Source organism: Phyllopteryx taeniolatus, chromosome 5, assembly GCF_024500385.1.
Source record: "Phyllopteryx taeniolatus isolate TA_2022b chromosome 5, UOR_Ptae_1.2, whole genome shotgun sequence".
Lineage (NCBI taxonomy): Eukaryota > Metazoa > Chordata > Actinopteri > Syngnathiformes > Syngnathidae > Phyllopteryx > Phyllopteryx taeniolatus.
The window spans coordinates 8,671,345-8,691,873 of record NC_084506.1 but is presented as its reverse complement, the minus strand read 5'-3'; the positions used below and the strand labels follow the sequence as shown (position 1 = coordinate 8,691,873).

The 20,529-nt window shown below is 41.4% G+C and overlaps 1 protein-coding gene across 7 annotated transcripts in view; it reads left to right on the top strand.

The window, feature by feature from the left end:
* btbd11b (BTB (POZ) domain containing 11b) overlaps window positions 1–20,529 on the top strand; it is a 59,671-nt gene that overhangs the window by 18,053 nt on the left and 21,089 nt on the right. The window lies entirely within an intron of this gene.

Sequence of the window (20,529 nt, the reverse complement as noted above, 5' to 3'; positions counted from 1 at the left end):
AAAAGGTTTGTCGTCATTTCGCCTAAAGGTAAACTTGAAAAATTTGACGTGGTGCCCTTTGAGACATTAGTTTGATTTTTAACAATCAAATCGAATTTTACGATTAACCGGAAGTAACGCAAACGTCGCTCCCGGCTTATTACTTTATCCTAAATGAATTACAATTCTTATTTCATACATAATCGCTACAACTGTATGTATTTGAGTCTCATAGACCCTGGGGGTGTTATCTGGCTATTTTCATGTTCTACTGTTATATAATAACCAATGTTTGAGCGCAATTCAATTATTTCTTTTGTTGTTTTGTTTAGTTTTTTTGCGCTGCAAAATAATTTTTCAGCATTCATATGTAATTTCTAGTTCCATTGCTTTTGTTTTTGTCCCTGTGGTGGGGACTCACTCAAGAGTGTCAGGGCAGCTTGACAATTTCAGCAGAGTAAGGGATGCAGAAGATGATAAAGTGTGTATGTTCTATTGAACGACGTCGCTGCACCCTGCAAGATCATGTCATTGTTAAGTGCAGTTACATGTTTGTCTTAAGTCGGCTCATAACCTCCTTCATTTTCTTCATCAACCCCTATGGATCTCCTTTAACATTCGTATAATACATAGTTTAGAATGCTACCAACATCCTAAGGAATAGCTGTGTTCATTAAAGCTTGAACGGGGGTCGTGAACATTTTCGGGCTACAAGCTGTTTACCATTTGAGTCTGAATTAAAAGTTCTTCTTCTTTATTTATAAAGATCAGCCTTGATGATGAGGATCTGTAGTTTTTAACCACAGAAAGAGCAAAATTCCAGCTATTAGAGAAACTGTGCATCATCCGAGGCCTGTCGAGCATTTTGCCTTTAAAGTTTGATTAAGGGCAGGAGTTGCTCTTTGTGCCCTTTGACGCCTGCAGGTGAGAACCTAATCACGCTTATGAAGTTTGCGTGTGCAACCCTTTGAACTCCTTTATTATCCCCTTGTTCATCACCTCCTTTCCTTCTCCTCTGCTGTCATATTTCATTTTTTGTGTCATTGTCTGTGTGTTCAAGGTTTGTGCATCCTGCCAGGAGTAATAATAATATCAAATCCCTGCTGCAGTTTAAACAGTGCAGTCATTTCAATATCTAATATCTCTAAAAATCTGCTCAGTAATGAGGGTGCCTTTTCTGTCTGCATTAGTCGAACTTCCATTTAAGGGTGTTGATTACAAAATCAGAATTGCTTGATTCTCTCTGTCCATAACAATCAATGACCGTTCTTTCTTGTGCTTTGGTTAATGAAGAACAGAGCGATGGAGAGCACGATAAGGAGAGCGATGTACAGGGGGAAGGCCGGAAAATGCTGTACGAATGCAGTAGTCATTATTGTGTGTGTGGTGGGGAGGTTTATTGCGTCTCAATCGTGTTAAATCAATCCGGCAAATTAATCTACTGCCCTCTCTCCTCTCTGTCATTTCTATGCGCAGCTCTTTTGTCTATGGACAATCAGTGCAATGTTCTTGTTGGATTGAGCCAGTGGCTGTCAGCCATCTGGATTAGGCTTTTCAGTTCCTTGAGACAGCATGAGGGTGGAGCTGTTAATCTTGGATGGCTGCGAACCAGTGCCAAGGACACCCTCCAGCTTGTGATGTCATTGGGGCTTTTGTGCTATCAACACCCAAAGCATGTTTGCTCACTGCGAGTTGATTGTCTCTATGGGGCAACCGTGAGTCGCCTAAGCTTGAGTCCTTGTTCAAGGCTTTTTGTTCGTATTGTAGCTGTCGGGCGTAAAACTGGCATCTCCAAAACCATTATTTTCAGGAGATTTATAAAAAATATATATATATATATATATAATATTAAACATTGCATTGTTGAGGTTTTCGAACCATTTACAAGATTTCCTAATTTGTTGAAATAACAGACCCTGGTGGAGACTGGCAGGTAGTACTGATTTATGTCAAAATATTAAATTGGCCAAATTTGGACATTGGCGGTTTCAGCGGCAATGCGCTAATATAAAGAAAGACAAAAACGAGGTGAGCTGTAACGAGGCAGTACCTCTGACTGCAGATCGCAGGCGTTGACAACAAAAGCCCATTTCGGTGTTTAAAACATTGCTGACCTGCTGCTGATGGGGAACGATTGTGTTTTGCATGCTCCGCAGGCTTTTCTGTCCTGCTCAAACAACCGAGGCAGACCCACAATCACTGTTTCCCCTAAAGCACTTTGACTACCATGCTGCAACCTTCATGACAAAGGTCATTTCAAGTCTTTTCTCACTTGATTGATGGTCACAATGTGGCAGCTTGTATTTTGATATTATTTGTCTCCACATCCTTCCTAATGTATTGACTGGCCTTTGACCGTCATCGTGTCTTGATTGATTCTCTCTATTGAGTCCCCTCTTCCAACTTGTCACTCTCCACTCTTTTTCCTTCACTATACAGTACGTGTGTATGTTCACCTCATTCCCATGGTTTCTTTGTCTGCGGGTTTTGACCAACTGTGTGCAACAAATTCATCATTAGTCACTAAGTAGGTAACAGAAGTCATATCAATGCATAGCAGTAGCTCCCGCATCGTAACCACCGAACATCTTTGTTCGAGGATCCCCCTTAATTCACTGTGTTCTTTTATACTTCTTTTCCACATTTTTTAAAAAATTCTCCATTGTAATGCTGAAGCGCCACCCTACACTAGTGAAGCAGTATTCAAATGAAAACATGCTGTAAAGTGGGACAGTACGTGTGAGATATTTTGTACGTCTTTACAATGGAAGCTGACACGATACCTACCTGTGAATCAGAAGGAGCACTTTTTTGCAGAATGAAAATTAAGTGGAATGCATTTTTTCGGGTCATTGGTATATTTTTGCAGCACCGAAGAAAGCCCCTCTTTAAATATTGCTTCCAACTAAAGCAAACATGCCATCTTATGTGACTTTTTTTCCCAATTCTATGTCTAATGGATGAAATCCTACCTTAACCTTGTGGAAAATAGTAGTGTCAGTTATTTTTGTCCTGCAGTTTTTTTCTGGCGTGTGACAAATGACCAAAGGTCACCAAAGAAAATTGTCGTCATTTTCTATCTTTTAGTCAGTCAAGGTTTAAGCCCTAACCCTGGGTTAAATTTTGTAAATTGGCAAGAAATTCATACATGTCCTATCCCCTCAGGACACGTATGACCTTCTTGCCTATCAGTTATTAGCAAATAAAAGATCTCTGGCCAAGATAAACTCCCTGCAGGGGCTTAGTGGCCCTGATGTAACACAAGCTGCTACAAAATCCTAGACTACTACTACTGCGACTATAGACCTACTATAAGACTATTTCCATTCACAGGACAATGATCTCTCATCACCATGAGTGCTCAGAATCTCAGACTGGGCCAAAGGTTCACCTTAAAAAAAGACAATGACCCTAAGCACACAGCTAAAATACCAAAGGAGTGGCTTCAGAACAACTCAGTGACTGTTTTTGAATGGCCCAGCCAGAGCCCTGACTTAAACCCAATTGAGCATCTCTGGAAAGACCTGAAAATGGCTGTGCACCAAGGTTCACCATCCAACCTGACAGAACTGGAGAGGATATGCAAGGAGGAATGACAGATGATCCCCAAATCCAGGTGTGAAAAACTTGCATCATTCCCAAAAAGACTCATGGCTGTATTAGCTCAAAAGGGGGCTTCGACTGAATACTGAGCAAAGGGTCTTATGGCTGTGTGATATTTCAGTTTTTCTTCTTTAATGAATCTGCAAACATTTCAACAATTCCGTTTTTTTTCTGTCAATATGGGGTGCTGTGTGTACATTACATTAATGTGGAAGAAAATGAACTTAAATGATTTTAGAAAATGGCTGCAATATAACAAAGAGTGAAACATTGAAGGGGGTCTGAATACTTTCCATACCCACTGTACAGTACAAAGCTGAGAAAAAACAATTACACCGCATAGATGATTTTACACTTGAGACTATGTGAGTCTCGGATGCGAACGTCGTGGAAACAATGAGTCCCAACCCGGGAACAGTGAGTCTTATCATCACTTATCATCAGTCTTATCAATTTATCGTCACGGAATACAGATACAGTAAAAATAAAATCAATTCAGACGGCAGAATTCCAACACCACGACAGAGTACTAAGCCATAGCTTTGCGTCCTAAAACGCGGATTGATTGTACTTTATGCGCCCCTGCTGATTTTTGTGTGTGTCAGACGTGGGACGCACATCGAATACGATCCCTAGGTTTGGATTTATCCCTCTATTTATTCAGCTAAAAGCTGGACGCTGCTTTGTGCCTGTGCCTGTTTGCTGAAAAGCAGATTGTTTTCATTAGTTTTCTTTGTTCTGATTTGTATTGATGGCAGACTATTTATCAGTGCTGTTGGCAGCTGTTACTGGCAGGAAGGGTGGAGGGGGTGAAACAGCACAGAGTGGCTCAGTCTCACAGCAGTTCTCCACATTTGGTAGTTCTCAACACCCAGTCTTTTTTTTTTTTTTATACTTTGAATGAGCAGAATTTAAAAATAAAAAAAAGGACAAATATATTTGTTTTGGTGAGGATTTTGCATGAACTTGGTATGCAAATTGTATAGATTAAACAATACAGAATGGCAGTGGGACAAGTTCTAATTGTGTATAAGTGTATAAGTGAGACCATCGGGACCATGTTACGTAAGAGTGTAAGTGCATCTGCGCAGATGTATCAGTGAAGAACACATTTGGAGTATGTCTCAAATTCTCGGGAAATAATCATGCTAATGCAAGATGTACCAGTCACCACCCGAAATGATCTGCCCCCCCCGATATGTGGGTGGTTGAAAGGAACGATCATAGGTACATGAGGTTCATGGACATATTTTAGTCACCAGCGGTTTTTCACCAGCTCATTCTTTATTTAATAAGGGTACCCGCTCACGTTCAATGCACCCATCACGGACGGATTGCTGCATCCTCTTCTGCATATAGAGATCTCTCCATGGTAGACTGTTGTGTCGCTTTTAAAGGGAGCGAACGAAACCGCTTTGATTGGACAGCATTGAAGTTGGCTGTGAACACAAGCGCAGACGTCCCACTTTTAAACGCGCTGGAGGTACGACGTTCCATGAAATGACCAAAACCGGGTCAAGCTCGCCTTCTCGCGGAGTTACGCCAAGCGCAACGCTGGATTTGTGTCAGTTACACAAATAGCGGCCATCGAGACAGAAAGCCATTCACCTTTACATTCACACAATCACTGTGCGTGAACTCAATCCACGCTGCCTGCTTGGAAGTCCCATGAACGTACCACTACAGTATTAGTGACTTCTCCCCCTAGATATGTACAAATACTGTGCGGACGAGATACTGTGGGTATCAATGACATAAAATAAAATGTGTGAATACCAGATGTGCATGCAAACTGTGAACAAACCATCATTGCATTTTTTTAATGCTTCAAGGCCAAAGCGAATGGATTCTCAATTGCTACCCTACTCACATGAAGAGTTTCACAGTCATAGAGTGTGTTTCAACTTCCAGTCAGGCTCTTAAACCTAGAAACATTAACTTATAAACATTATGAAGCATTTTCAGTCTATACGCCACCTTCGGCTATATTCCCCCATTGCTGCAAAAGCTCCCGACAAATCAAAACATCCTTCTCTTTGTAACAGTAAAATGAGTGTGTCTGTATCATGTGATTTCCTCCAGCAGACAATAACTCTAGTCACAATCATATTCTAATTTCCCAAAACACGCACGTGTCCAAAAATCACTGCTGCCTTACACTTTTTTATCAAGTAAGTAATATCTTACTTGAAGTGAACAAACTCATTTCTTGCAGCTCATGGTCAAACTGCCACAGGGCTACTAAAAAAAAACAGGCCACGTCCCAACATACTGCAATATTTAATGAAATGTTGCATGTTGTACATCGTTGTTGACATCTGTAATCAATCACATTTGATTTCTTCTCACGGAGATCTCAGCCTTTTCCTTCGTCTTTGCCCTGGACTTATGGTTCTTATGGCAAAGTGAAAAATGTACAGTTAAGCCATGTGTTTCTTGTGCTACCTCTGACTATGCAATTGTAACTTGTGGACTTTGTGAAATGTCCCCATGAACTAACCAACAGCTTTTCAAATGATATACGTTCAGTATCGTGCCAAAATGGTTTTGAGAGAAAGACTTGTGTGAACATTGACAGCCCGTTGAGAGGGAACTGAGCCCAGAGTCCAGTCCATGAGAAACTTCCAAACCAAATTTAAAAACTTAAACTTGTACTGGTTGTTCAGGATGGTCTTTAGAGGTTTAGCACTCAGAAACATTTATAGTGCTAATGCACAGCTGCACAGCACTTGAGCTGGCAGCACTTCTATTAATGCAGGACATACACCATGCAGCACAGCTTGGTTCACTTCAGTACAATGCACAGATGTTTGCATTTTATCATTTGGATCAGCTATACTGCACCTTTTTTTGGCAGCTTCCTTTGGGGTCCTATCTGCAGCAAATAGTAACTTGTCTTCTTGTGGTAAACTGTCACATGCCAAGAAAATAGAACATGAAATGCAGGATGCTCTTCATTGTTGTTTATATAGCGTTTCAGGCTGCTCACGAATTGCAAGCAAATCAGATTTTGACAATCGCTATCCCTGCTGTGCACAGCTTGACCGCTGAGGGACACTGTGATACACTCAATGAGCTACACACTTGCAGTAACCAAGACATTTTTTGCTGACATCGGACCGATTTCCGATCTCAAAGATCGGACGGGGACACCCCTAGAAATAGGCTAATTTATGCAAGTTTCGTAGTGTCACTTGACGTGACTAATATCAGTTACATTACATCTAAAATAAACGGTATACAGACAAACATATAAGAGTATATATGCATATAAGCATATGTAAATATTTGCGTGTGATTATTTTTACGGCGTCTGCTCAGAACGAATTAGGCTACACGGTATACTCACTCTAATCTATCTAATCTATATATACTTTCAAATCTATTCTTTATCTGCTTGTGTCTGGAATATGTTGAAAGAGAAACAGAGAGAGGCTTTCATTATTTGTGTATTTGGACTTTAAGACAAGCTTTTACTGTATGTTGTTACACTTAATTGTTGGCCTCTCCTGCGTGGAGTTTGCATGTTTTCCCCGTCCGTGCCTGTGTGGGTTTTCTGGGTCCTCCGGTTTCCTCTGACATTCCCAAAACGTGCATGGTAGGTTGATTGAAGACTCAACATTGTCCAAAGGTGTGAACGTGAGTGCAAATGTTTGTTTATCTAAACTGTATGTGCCCTGCGATTGGCTGGCGACCAGTTCAGGGTGTACCCCGCCTCTCGCCCGAAGTCAGCTGGGATAGGCTCCGGCACACCCACGACCCTAATGAGGAGGAGCTGGATGGCTGGACGGCTGGATGGATGTGGAGTGCCCTCCTGCACGTCGCGGTGGAAATGCATGCTAGATCAGCGCTTGCTACTTACGGGAAACTGAACCCATTACTCTACACAGCTACTCTACCCATTATTTTTCACTTTAGACCCAAAATATTTCAAAACACATACCGTTTTTGGATTTTTCAAGGATGTTGCAAAGTTTGGTACAATCACCTCTGTCCTGCAGATATTGTAAAATTTGTAGGCAGTGTGTCCTGTTCAGCTCTGTTTAAGTTGATGTGACTCACGTAACCTTTGTTTTTAAAAACAGCGGACGTCATTGCGTGGTTTCCATCTGTATGGTTTTTAATGGTCCCTGACATGTTTAAAGGATGTGCCACTGTCATCCATCTATCACTTTGACATGGCTGGGAGACAGTGTAAGCCTGCTACGGTTAACATAAAGGTAGCTAATGTGACATGGCATGACATGATTCATATAGACGACTACCACACTGCCGTGCTCATATGATATGAAAGGAGTCAAAGGGTGATTTACAGTGTTGTGTGCAGACAGGCTAATCTCCAGTAAGGCAGAAAACACAGTAATGCTCACGGAGGAAGCTAACATGCTTTGAGGCGCTTTGTCACCACCAAACTCTTCACTGTCCTTGCACACATGCACAAATACCAAACACACACAAGACCCACCTATAGGCACGACTCAAAAGGATATGTAGTTGGAGGGAATTAAATGAAAATAAGACGTGTAAACACCTAATGAAGAGGCACGCTGATCCACCTTCTGATTTGCACAGACTGCTGAGTGTTTTGGAAAAGTCTAGAGGGTGGATTTCAATTTGAGGCGAAAGGCCTCTGTGCTCATGCCCTCCATCAAGACCTTGACTGTAATACCCCTGGCAGCTAAGTCAGCATTATATAATGCACATAAGAGTGTCTATTGTGAAAACAGAAGAGGCTGCTCTTGATGGCTTAGGGGCGCAAAGTAACATCAACGGGGGGGGAAAAAAATACAAAATCAATCATGGAAGTCATTATTCTCAAAATGTGGCAACACGAGAAAAAAAAAAAAAAAAAAAAGAGGAAAGGGGAACAGTTTGTGCAAAAATCTCAAGCTTATTAAAACTTGTAGCGATGTAGACTTTTTGACAGCAGAGTATTAAACTGTGGCAGGCCAGTGGGCATTGCTGCTCTCACTGTGCAGAACAAGACACAGGACTCATAAGGCTGGCTGGCACAAAGCATATAAGTCCGTGATTGTTCAAATCATTGGCCTCCTCACAGCAAATTACAGTCACTGCCTAAAAAAATGCACTCATCATTCACCATCGCCAAACAGCCTTTGATTGAACAATCCTGGTTGGCGGCATCTTTGCAGTAATCTTTACTGAAACTCCCTGACGTGCATTAGGTGTTCTTCGGATTTTTGGAATGCAGAATTTTCCTTAAGGGGAGGAATGAGGCAAGCAGAACATTCATTTGGAAAGCAAGTTAAAATAGCTCTCATTTGGGATCATGCTTGATGTACGTCATGCTCGCTTCACAGCTTCGCTGTGCAGCGCTGACAAACCCAGAAGGAATGACACTGTTTAAAACGAATAGTGCTAGGTAATAGTGCATGCAGATAATGTACACACATCAAATGACTTTTTTGAAGAATAAGGAGTTGGCAGCGTTTTATAAAGTATTAGACGGTTGTAAATGAAAATTGCAAAAATTAAGGCCGTTAAAAGGTACTCAACGGGATTCAATTGAACTGAAGTAAAGAAGTATTCCATTTTCAGAGATGCTGACCGTCACAATTCCCCTGAGATTTTGATAGTGAAGAATTAAAATGGCATCTCTGTTAATGTCGTTATTTTTGCAAGGAGTGTGCATTAATATAAATCTGAATAAAAGAAAAAGGATTAGGACAGTTGCAACTCAATTCTTTGTTGGTATTGACAAGCTATTAAGCACGGTATTAAAAGTGGAGTAAATACAATTTCCGCATTTGTGTGTCCACCCTGATCAAGATGTGGAACCCTCTGAACAACTGCCTTATTTTGAAGGAGTTCCATTCTCTACAAGGATATTTGATAAGGATAAGGTCATTTCTAAGCTCTTTGAAGTTGGGCATTTTCCAGCTCTCACTATGCAGCCAAATGCATCAGGCTGTACAGATGAAGTGCCACAGCCGCCCAAGCAGAAAATAACTATTGCCTGGGCTGGCACGTGGTCTAGTGTTGGCTAAGTTCAGACTCCATCATGCCTTAGAACTCTCAGGAGCTCAGTTTGGGTACCCTGCTCATGATGGAATAAGGCTATACAGTATATTTTGTTCTTAATGGGACACAACTCCAATGGACTGAGTGTTGCTGCAGAAAAGAGGCATTTATTTGATTAAGAGGAACGAGCTCTCTGAGGATGGAATATAATTATCCTTACAAACAAATGTCGGTAGTTTCCAGATGTTTGCTGTTCCATGTCAGAAATGTGTAACACAGTTTAAGCAGTGCTCTAGTTTTGACTTTGAATGGCTCCAGTATTCGTGTTGTTGTTGCTTTAAACTTGGAAGTGAACCCCACCTTCGGAACTATGCAGAGGCTTTAACTCCTGTTTGAACAATGACTCCCTTATTATATTCATGCTGTGTGACTCTTACAAGTTAAATGTGAAGCAAATTTCTCTTCCTAAGGGTTTGCACATTTGCATCTGTGTATATACTATAGCAATGCGTGATTGTGTGCATACACACTTTGAGACCTCGAGCTTCGTGACACTCTATTTGGGTTGTCGAACGAAGTGGATTATGCAGGGTTTTTCCCGGCCTGCCAGCCTTCCCCACCCACTGCGCTGTCACAGCTAGAGGAAAATGCGCAAGAAGGCAGGTACAGAGGATTCTGACGAGCAGGAGCAAGATGCTGGAAGCAGAAAGATGGTGCTACAGTGGAAACGTTCAGCTGGAAGGAAGTACAGATGCACAAAGAATATCTTGCAGGAATGAAGAGAAATCTAGCTGTAGGAAAGAGAAGTGGGAAAATAGTATTGTACAAATTATTTTACATTGCATACTCATTTTTATCACATTCATCTGTCCAAGCATCCATCCAATCACACCTATGGACAATTTATAGCAGGGGGGGGCAAAGAACAGCCTGCGGGTCACGTGGGTAAATATATTTTTCATCTGGCCCACCAAGCATTTGCGTTATCAAGAGTCCTGTCATATTTGTTGCATCATATTAGATGTTTTTTCCTAGAATTTATTACAAAAAATTATTGATAAACAATTATTGAAAAAATAATTATGTGATAAATCATTATTGAAAACAATGATTTATCACATTAAATGCATCCATCCAATTTTTTTATACCACTTATCCTAATTAGGGTTGTGTTTGTGGTGGAGACTCACCCCGCTGACTTAATTGGTTAATTTAGTTATTGTAACAATAATTATTTGTATATCAACAAGTTTACATATACAGTTAACACCTTTTATTTAATTGATCAAATGTGTGGTTAATTTATTCATTGTAAAAAATAGTAAAATAAACCATTTTAGATTTTTTTTTAATTGCATGAGCTAATTGATAAATGTATTTATCGTACATAATGAAATAAAAAATAAAAATAAAAAAGTTACCTTTTTCATTTACTATATAAAATAAGTGGTTGCCCTAATAATTGTTAAATAATAAAATAAAATATTATTAAAATAAACAATTACTCCGGTTTCCTCCCACATCTCCTACACATGCATGGTAGGTTAATTAAAGACTCTAAATTGCAGATAGGTTTGTATGTGACTGCGAGTGTTTGTTTGTTTATATGTGCCCTGCGATTGCCTGGCAACCAGTTCAGGGTGTTCCCCGCCTCTCACCCAGTCAGCTGGGATAGGCTCCAGTACGCCGAGTGAGGATAAGCGGTAAGGACAATGAATGAATGAATGACTAAAATAAACAATTTGACTTTTGCATTTCAACTAGGTCACTGATGGTGTAGCGGTACATTCGCCTGACTTCAGTGCAGGCAGCGTGGGCTTAGTTCCCACTCAGTGACGGTGTGGATGTGAGTGCGAATGGTCTACATGTGCCCTGCGACTGACTTGCCACCAGTTCAGGGTGTAAGTCCGTCTTTCGCCCAAAGTCAGCTGGGATAGGCTCTAGCTTCCCGCGATCCTGAACAACATAAGCGGTATTGAGAATGGATGGATGCATTTCAATTAACTATTTTACATACACATTTTAACACTGCATCTACTGTATGAGCATCATGTATGTGCTAGTCAGCACATCTTGCATGTTCACCCAGTGCTTGCATGGCTTTTCTTGGCCATAAGTGTGAATTTGAGTGTAAATGCTCGTTTTCTCATGCACCCTGCAATTGACTGGCAACCAGTCCAGATTATAGCCCAAATTCCACCGGGATAGGCTCCATTAACCCATAACCTTCATGATGGTTGGCATGTTTCTGCAATGTGGGAGGAAACTGGAGTATCCAGAGAAAACTCACACAAACATGGAAAGTCTACACAGAAAGCTCAGAATCTGAGGTCAAATATTCGAACCCCCACCATTGACTGTGAGGCTGACATACTAACTATATACCTCGCAAATCTAATCTCCAGCGGAAAATACATTTTTCACTCTGCTGTATGTATGGTGTTGCCTTTATTACACCACATTCCAGCTTTCCATCAGGTTGGGGATCCTTGGTCTGGAAATTGTTAGACCGCTCATACAAACCACAAAAAAATGATATTGGTTATCTGTATCGGTTTGGAGAAGCAGCAGGTGGTCGGTTATCGTATCAGTGGCAAAATAAATAAATAAATACCAATGATTGTGCATCCCTCGATTTTATATTTTTTTGTAAACAGTGTTTTTATGTCCTGCATTTATTTTATCTTGTTGGTGCTATTATACATTTCACACTTCAAATCCCAAAAGCAAATAATCAGTCATTTACGCATCAAACTTACAAAACTTTGTCCAAGTTTCCGCATTTTCTTTATAAAGCACCAGAAAAGAGGTTTCAAACCATGAATGATGGCATTTCCGATATCAAAGTGTCAGTAATATTTGCTAAAGTTGGCCTTGAACAATGATGGTCCTTCCTCAGAGAATGTGCTGGAGTCGGTGAGGAGAAATAAGGAGCAGCACATAGCCACAGGCCTCATCAGTCTCTGCCAGGCATGGCCCACTTCCAGTCTGTTTGGACGCTACGCACAGCGACTGAGCGCGGTCGGGATGATAGATTACACGAGGTGACTTCGACAATTACCAAGCAATTTGTAGCTCAATGCATCATATTTGCAACATTTGGAGAAGAGAGTTCAACGAAGGTGCGAAAGAAATGACTGGATGTTAGGAATTGGAAAGGAGTTCAGGGACCATTGTTTATTGCCAATTTATGTATTGTTTTAGCATATAAAAAAAAAAAACGATGCATTGTGCAATACAAAAAAAGATACACACACACACACACAATTGCTGTGATCCATCCAGAGCAAACAACAATATTATGACACTTTGTCTTCCCAGAGTGAATACAAGAAACTGGCATTAAGACATTTTAAATGAGGAATAAGAGTGCAGCAATCACATGCCTCCATAGTGACGCACGACCCAGCCAGCGTCTGGGATGGCATCACACTGACCTCATCAGATTGTTTTTGACAATTTGCAGACATTCAACCATGACGAAGAGAAGGTAGAATTGAAATTCAATTGAGCACCTAGAAAACCGCTAAATAAGTGTAATGCGTTATTAATATTATTATTATTATGAATTGAGAGTCATTTTATGCCAGATTGTTTTGTGCCCGGCGCAATAGCGGTTTGTGCGTTTGTGGTTTTAGACCTAGCCTGTGTAGCTGTTTGGTATTTTTTTACTCTTTTACATTGCCATTGTTTGTCATCACGCCTAACATCGAGTACTTCTGTTTTTTCCCCCCCAGAAAGCAATGAATCATACCTTTGTCTCTTTTACCGCACAAGTGTTCCCTCACATTTTTTTTTCGGCTCTTGTCAAACTGTTACGGTACAGGACCATTTTGTTTAGGGCTCTTTAATCTGATCCGCAGCAAAACTGCAAACAGAAAATGTAGTTATTTCCAGTAAGTCTTTCTAGCAGCTACTTTGAAAATGTTTGAATGAACATTAGCGATTGATTTTTTTTCCCTTTGTAGTAGCCAGCTCACACGTCTTTATTTCATATACGCGGACAAAGAGGCAGACAAACGCACAGTCATGGAGAGACACAAAGTGATTCAGACACACAGACATAAGAACCATGCGCCCATTACGCATAACCAGTGACTGTACCTTTTCTGCCTGGAGCCGTCACTGTCTTATCTGCTTTGCACTTTGCTTTGTGTTTTTGCTGCCGAGTTTTAATGTCCACGAGTGCCTTCGCTTAAAAGCAGCCCGTGTTTACAAGCAGCTGGGTATGATGTCATCTCTGGCCCGGAGGAAAACATCCCCTTGTAGCAAAATCCCATTTCATGGCATTAGTCATATTCTTTAATTACTCGAGTGCCCTCAGTGCTAAATGAGCAATTACATCAAAACATTGTTGCATTTAGCTGGAGTGCTGGGACTTTCTGTCAATAGAGTGGGTACGGAAAGTATTCAGACCCCCTTAAAATGTTCACTCTTTGTTATATTGCAGGCATTTGCTGAAGTCATTTAAGTACATTTTTTTCCTCAATAATCTACACACAGCAAAACTGCACTATCACACTGCCATAAGTATTCAGACCCTTTTCTCAGAATTTAGTAGAAGCCCCCTTTTTGAGCTAATACAGCCATGAGTCTTTATGGGAATGATGCAGCAAGTTTTTCACACCTGCATTTTGGGATCCTTTTCCATTCCTCCTTGCAGATCCTCTCCAGTTCTGTCAGGTTGGATGGTGAACGTTGGTGGACAACCATGTTCAGGTCTCTCCAGAGATGCTCAATTGGGTTTAAGTCAGGGCTCTGCCTGGGCCATTCAAAAACAGTCACGGAGTTGTTCTGAAGCCACTCCTTCGTTATTTTAGCTGTGTGCTTAGGGTCATTGTCTTGTTGGAAGGTAAACCTTCGGCCCAGTCTGAGGTCCTGAGCACTCTGGAGAAGGTTTTGGTCCAGGATATCCCCGTACTCGGCCGCATTCATCTTTCCTTTGATTGCAACCAGTATCCCTGTCCCTGCAGCTGAAAAATACTCCCACAGCATGATGCTGCCACCACCATGCTTCACTGTTGGGACTGTATTGGAGAGGTGATGAGCAGTGCCTGGTTTTCTCCACACATACCGCTTAGAATTAAGGCCAAAACGTTCTATCTTGGTCTCATCAGACCAGAGAATCTTATTTCTCACCATCCTGGAGTCCTTCAGGTGTTTTTTAGCAAACTCCACGCGGGCTTTCATGTGTCTTGCACTGAGGAGAGGCTTCCGTCGGGCCACTTTGCCATAAAGCCCCGACTGCTGGAGGGCTGCAGTGATGGTTGACTTTCTAGAACTTTCTCCCATCTGCCGACTGCATCTGTGGAGCTCAGCCACAGTGATCTTTGGGTTCTTCTTTACCTCTCTCACCAAGGCTCTTCTCTCCCAATTGCTCAGTTTGGCCGGACGGCCAACTCGAGGAAGGGTTCTGGTCGTCCCAACCGTCTTCCGTTTCAGGATTATGGAGGCCACTGTGCTCTTCGGTTACAAAATATTTTTGTAACCTTGGCCAGATCTGTGCCTTGCCACAATTCTGTCTCTCAGCTCTTCAGGCACTTCCTCATGTTTCTCATTTGCTCTGACATGCACTGTGAGCTTATATCGACAGGTGTGTGGCTTTCCTAGTCAAGTCCAGTCAGTATAATCAAACAAAGCTCGACTCCAGTGAAGGTGGAGAACCATCTCAAGGATGATGAGAAGAAATGGACAGCACCGGAGTTAAATATACAAATGTTACAGCAAAGGGTCTGAATACTTATAAGGTGTGTGATATTTCAGGTTTTTTTATGAATAAATCTGCAAAAATATCATTTTTCTGTCGATGTGGGGTGCTGTGTGTAAATTAATGCGGAAAATGTTTTAAGTCAAATGATTTTAGCAAATGGCTGCAATATAACAAAGAGTGACAAATTTAAGCGTGTCTGAATACTTTCCGTCCCCACTGTATGAGCCCTCCAAATTCACCATGTTTTTGTCCTTTTGTTTAATGCAACAGACCACTCAAAGGGTGCGTCTTTGACAAATCAGATGACATGGGTGACTTCTGGCGAAGGTCATGGCCTTCATAGAAAGGTAGGCCTTGGTGGGGGTTGTGCACATGCTTCAGTGACTTCAAGGGTTTTCCCCCGCCCCTGTTGCCGATTGCCAGTATTTTCTGTAAAGCATCCCACGGGAACTGCGCTATGCGTGGCTACTCCACACAGACCTATTCCTCTTTGTGGCGGAAAAGACAGAAAAAAGAATGAAGTAATAGCAAGTGAGCTGCTAGCTTGGGGCTGAGTAAAACACAGCCAAGAGGGAGGCTGGTTTCCCTCTGATAGGATATGATTATGTAATAGTTGTGCCCTTGTTGTGCGCCGGTCACCCGTCACAAGTCATCTCTGTGTGCGCTTGGTCTATTGTGTGATGATGAACTGTGTGTTCTAGCATGTGGTTTTTTTTTTTTGTCGCTTAACTTCACCATGACTGTCTTTTTTTGTAACCTCCCATTTTCTTTGCGTTTCTTAGCTTTTGCGAGAAAGACCACAACATGAGGTACACTTGCACATTCGGTTGGATACAATACAAGAGCTGTAGGAAACATTCAGGCTTTTCAAATTGGAATATGTTTGACCCTGGCAAAGGTAATAATATAAGACTACTGGCTACTGGCTGTTTACTATAGACACACTCACACATCCATCCATCCATCCATCCGCTTATCCTCACTGAGGTCGCGGTTGTGCCGCAGCCTATCTCAGCTGACTCAGGGCGAGAGGCGGGTTTCCTCCCACGTTCCAAAAACATGCATGGTGGGTTGTTGGTTAAAGACTCTAAATTGCCCATAATTGTGTGTGTGTGCGTGTGTGTGTGTGTGTGTTGCTCTTAAATTTAGAATTTTAGAATCACATTTTGCTGCTGATGATCTTTATCAGTTTCAAAACTGTAAGGCACTATGCTATAAACCCCATGTGTTAAACTGGTGGCCCGGGGGCCAGATTCGGCCCGCCACATCATTTTATGCGGCCCTTTCGCGGGCCGCATAAAATGACTTGCGTTACTTCGTGTTTCCAGCTAAAATACCAAAATTGCAAATTGCCTTCACTTTAAAAAAATATTGAGATATTGCAAGCATTTTGTTTGTTACCGATGCTCTTTTTAAAATAAATTAAATAATAATGTAGTCGAACAAAGTTTTTCTACCTTCTGATTTTAAAAGTAGCTATCCATCAATTTGTGTACATGTAATAATATGAAGCGATCATACATTCATATGGGTTCAGAGCCGTAACAACCCTCCAAGAGAAACCATGACTACGATGTGGCCCGTGACAAAAATGAGTTTGACACCCCTGCTACAAACTATTCTGTGTTTACTAAATGATTAGGGATACAGTTGAAGACATTCTCTGCAGAAAGCAAATCAATAATTGGTGAAGTGCCAGAAATGATCTGTGTTTCCACGTTGTTGTTGTTTGCTTGTTTGCATTTACAAGGTGTACATTACCTTTTATTAGCATGAATGCATTTGTAGTTTATCCATTGCATGCATGTCTTCTGTTTGTCCCAGTTTCTTAATTTTAGCTGACATTCGTGCGCATACTCGGATACTTCTTGCCCGTGTGGCTAGCATATGACTAACGTATTATAGGCTTGTGGCTACAACAGACCAAACTGGTCCAAACCAAACCAAAATATTCACAGCCTACTTTGCTCTACCGACGTTTTTTTCTCTTGTGGGATCCCCTGTTTGCTTTTCACACCGTTATTCATACCATTAGAAACACAACACTGATGATCAAAAATATTTAAAGCTGCCATGAAGTAGGAAAGAAGTTATAACACACCACATGTCAGCCTTCCGTCTTGCTAGGTTTCCCTCTACGATCACCTGCTCAGATACATATGGTAGCCATCTGGCCTGGCACAACAGACTTGAGCTCAGTACTCCATGTATCCATGTAGCGTAACAATATGATTAACACCTTAAAGCCTGTATTTGCGAGTCATCCTCACCTTTTTCGCTTCTTGGTCCCTTTTTTCGCTTGTCGTAATGCATCAAATAACCAGTTGACCTTTACCATTCATAGTTTGATTTGCTAAATCGAGGGCTGACTTCACTGTCTCTGTATGTTAGTGACTAAAAGGCACATCCAGTGTTTGTCGAGAGCGGCGGTGCATTCGAGGATGTGTACGTCTCAGTAGGTCCCTCCAAAATAGATTTTAAGAGCAGGGTAGGAGCCGCATCGAGGTCGGCATTCCTGCTCTACTGCTGCCGTCAACCCCGAGTCCATGCAAATACACAAAAAGGTTGATGCACTGCCCCAGAGATGAAAACCAGTGACCAAGAACGTGCTATTAATAATAGTGTAATGCCGTATCTGAAAGGATCACAAATTGGATGGCTCGTTACAAAAAGACAAATCTTTGCAGATACTACATCATTGTATAAAGGGGAAAATATTCAAATCTGTTCATGTCCGAATGAATGGTTGACTATATTTAACTATGCTAGTGTTGGACCATGCACACATTTTCTGTGTGGTTGCATCTGTTGTCACAGAGACTGACGAATATTCTTTGAGTGACGTCTTAATGGGAGCTCCTCCGCATTATTTATTCTTCAGTAACGACATCTTGCCAGGAGCAACTTTCAGCCTCCTCTCATCTCCTCTCCCGTTCTGTTTCCAGGCTTTGGGACGACATTGTATCGGGAAGGTTTGGTTTTCTTCATAATATACTGTAAATGTGAATAATGTGCAATGCCCATTCTTTCTTTGTCCTTTTTAAAACTGGTTTTACTCTCATAAATACATTTAAAAAAAAAAATAATAATAATAATTATCTCGATACAGTGTATCATGTTGCTCTGTTTGTGCCTCCATGTACTGCTTTTGTTTGTGGTTTTCTCGTCCTCATAGTGTATGTTGGGGAGCACCGCACTTGCTTCCTGTTATCATCAGCTGAGTATTTAGGATCATCGGAAGGCGCTGGAAAGCTTTGGATCAATACTCATTGGTTGCCACCATTGTCCTGACGGTTTTTTGCTCTGTGTATTCCTTGTCTAGCGTTAGTTTACCTCGCAAGTGTACTTACCCTTAGTTTGACCGACCTGTCAAATCTAAGCGCTCATGATTTTCTGTTCTTTATCAAAACATCCCTTTGTCAAGACAATGTGTGCCAGCTTAATAATCACCAAATTTTCTGATTGAATCATGTCACTAGAAAAAGAGCGTGATTTGGATCAAATATCCTTGAGTGACTTCGAGGAAAATGAAAGATTGATTAATTGTTACTTTCAAAAATAGAATAGGATCTGAGCATCTCCCGCTGAATGTTCTGCATTCCTATTTACAGAGGTGGGAGTAAATCACACATGTGCAAGTCACAAGTAAGTCTCAAGTCTTAATCTTCAAGACTCAAGTCACTGTGGGGAAAAAATCAAGCAAGTCAAGCCGCCGCTAAATTTCAAGCAGGTCGCCAGTCAAGTCATTACTTGATTTAAGCAAGTCGCCAGTGATCGGTGACGATCGGGATGTAAGATACTCCCAACATTTCTCATGGTGCAAATGCACGCAGACATTGACTGGCTGGCATGTAAGCGCTCCATCAGAAGCATGTCCCTGAGGACACCCTGTGCCGTGCATTAGGAGAGCCACTGAGTCACCTTGCCTCAGTCCATCCTAAGAGCATTGGGCAATTCACTGTCAGTTCTGCCCTCGTTATTATGCCCCACAACCGAATCTAAGGAGCCGGACAGCTAAATGCTCCTTTTGTATTTATTTTTGCAGATTTATTCATAAATGACACCAACAATCACTTTTTGTTTCAAAGCTGACAGCGCAACAGTGAGCCAACAGGCAAAAAGTGCACTAAAGTTGTTGAATGTGATTAATTTGGCATTTGTGATTTTGCACTGCGGTCAACATCTGATTCAAATGTTTTGCATCGACATCTGTTTTCAGCACATGTACAGCAACGGCGCAACGACCGTTTTGCGATTTGTGTATTCAGCATTCCAAGCACTCATCACTGATATTATGGGTCCTGATGTAAATATTTACCAGTAATGTTATGTCCTTTATAGTAGCTTGTGTTGCTATTTCATCTATAATGTAACGTTGACTTCATTTGATTCAGATGCACAGGCTAATGAGAGGAAATATAAGGAAATTCTGCCTTCAAGGATTAAAAACAGTTCCCAGCACTTATGCACTTCCTTGCACTTCCTCCTAGAAGCAATCTAATAAGTGTTCAACAGTGCACAGTTCAACGCAAATGCTAATCTCGAACAGTGTTTACTTTTGCATGCACTGGCTAATTTAACCATATCCTCTCTGTCTCTTATGTTTGAGTCGCAAACCATTTCTCTTTTTTTCCCCCAACTTTATGTAAAAAAAAAAAAAAAAAAAAAAGATAATCGTTGAATCCAAATGTAACGCTCTTCGGAGATCCTTTCCATAGGTGTGAATGTGAGTGTGAGTGGTCGTTTGCTTCTTTGCGACCTGCAGTTGGTTGGCGACAAGTCCAGGGTGTACACCGCGTCTTGCCTAAAGTCAGCTGGGATAGGCTCCAGCTCACCCCAACCAGGACAAGCGCTATAGAACATGGATGGATGGATGTTACCATTGATATGAACTATATTGCCCAAAATGTCACCATTGAAAAACCTTTATTAACTGCTCAGTCAGTGACGTTCTTCACTGTAATACTGTGCAGTCTAGTAAGCATAACAATACACCTCACACATTTCATTTTCAACATTGTCACAGAAGCGTGAAATCAACCACTTAAAACATAACACACGATACTCGACCTGTTGATAACGAGTGACAAGCACATGACAGCTAACCAGTCTACTTGGCATCGAGTGAGAGACTACTAATCATCACCCACGGCTCCTTCTTCTCAAACAGCATTAAGAGATGAAGACTATCCTAATCAAAGCCCTTTAATTAAAAGCTGGTCAACACTGTTGTTGAGAAGGGTTCGTCATTCAGG